The sequence below is a fragment of the Polyodon spathula genome, chromosome 55, assembly GCF_017654505.1.
Source record: "Polyodon spathula isolate WHYD16114869_AA chromosome 55, ASM1765450v1, whole genome shotgun sequence".
In the NCBI taxonomy this organism is placed as follows: domain Eukaryota; kingdom Metazoa; phylum Chordata; class Actinopteri; order Acipenseriformes; family Polyodontidae; genus Polyodon; species Polyodon spathula.
Window position 1 is genome coordinate 1887244 of NC_054588.1, and position 1545 is coordinate 1888788.

Genomic DNA, 1545 nt, shown 5'->3' on the forward strand with positions numbered 1-1545 from the left:
GCTGGTGCTCAGTAGATTTCTGAGCAACTAATGATGTCATTCTTTATCAGACATTTGTGTGATAAACATGGAAATACTCGTAAATAGTCCTTCCCAGCTATGGCAAGCCGTTTTAATATTTAATCCTCAATTGCTGATATCAAGAATGGCATTACTGAGCTGCGTGTTAAAGTCACTAACTGATGCTTTGTTATTGTTAGACATGTCCGTTCTGACTCATTCTATAGATGAAAAACGTGCCTTAATACAGCAGAAACATTATCAACACTGTCGGCCATACATTCCCATCATACCCAGGATAATGTGCTTAATACAGCAGAAACATTATCAACACTGTCAGTCATGCATTCCCGTCATACCCAGGATAATGTGCTTAATACAGCAGAAACATTATCAACACTGTCAGCCATGCATTCCCGTCATACCCAGGATAATGGTCCTGGGAGACGCGTGGGCGGGAGGCTCGCACTGGGCGCGTTAGTAAGTGAGCGGCGGCTCAGTACAGGAATCAGTTTAACGACTCGTTCAGTTCCGCTCCTGCTGAGCCTCTCAGAGCGCTCCTGAGCATTTCCCATCAGTGATCAGAGGGAGCGCACGCCAGGGACACCTGCAGGAAACAAATGGAGATGACAGGCAGGATTGACAAATACGTTTGTCAAGAACCATGAACTGGATTCCACTTATGAAGTTATGTATTAATTGGCTAAATGAGATGAGGAAAATTGTTGTTTTCGAATTTGTATCATTTAATTTAATTTTAAAAAAATGAAGAACTGTTTTACGGTTATTGATCTATTATTACTAGGCTTGTAGTATTAATATTATTCACAATTTTCATTATTAATGTCGATATTGTCTGTATTAAACACAGCCAGATATGAGGTTCAGTCCAAACAGAGCGCCGAACTCTGTGAGGTATAGCAGGGGACAGTAACTTCACACAACGTTTAGAATATCCTACGTTTGGCTCAAGCCTTTACTCAAACACAAGGACTGCATATCCTCATCTGCTCCACAGCAAGCAAGAGAAGACAGTTCAGAAAACCCCAAAACACGCGGCAGTAAAGTAACAAATGCTTTACTGGATCATTCAGTGAAGCAATCCAATCAGATACGAGACTGCTGGTTCAGTGCCCTTCAAAACATATACTGAGGAGAAACTACAGTCCAATATAGAACATGTTTCTGAGACAAAAGACTTGTTCCTAGAGTTTATAACACGCCATTAAAACACCCCTCCCTCTCTCTCCCTATCTCACAGCTAGTAATAATTGAAACATTCAAGCTGACCAGACCTTTAATGTAAAGAGATGTAAAACGTTCACGTAGTCTGCAGGATTCAAACCTGCGCGAGGAAACCACAATGGATTTCAAGTCCATCGTCTTAACCACTCGGCCACGATTACTTTGTTCTCACGGACACACTGTAGATAGGCCAGTGCCTTATGGTTTAGGTGACCGGGGCGCGCACAGATAGTAGTCAGTGTGACAATACACGAGCAGAGGGAAGACTCACTGTGTTGAAACAAAGAACTGACCGACACA

General features: G+C 42.3%; 1 non-coding gene across 1 annotated transcript; it reads right to left on the reverse strand.

Moving 5' to 3' along the window:
- Positions 1 to 1324: 1324 nt before the first annotated feature.
- Positions 1325 to 1406, reverse strand: trnas-uga. The gene has a single exon. It is a non-coding gene; the product is annotated as a tRNA-Ser (tRNA).
- Positions 1407 to 1545: the final 139 nt, after the last annotated feature.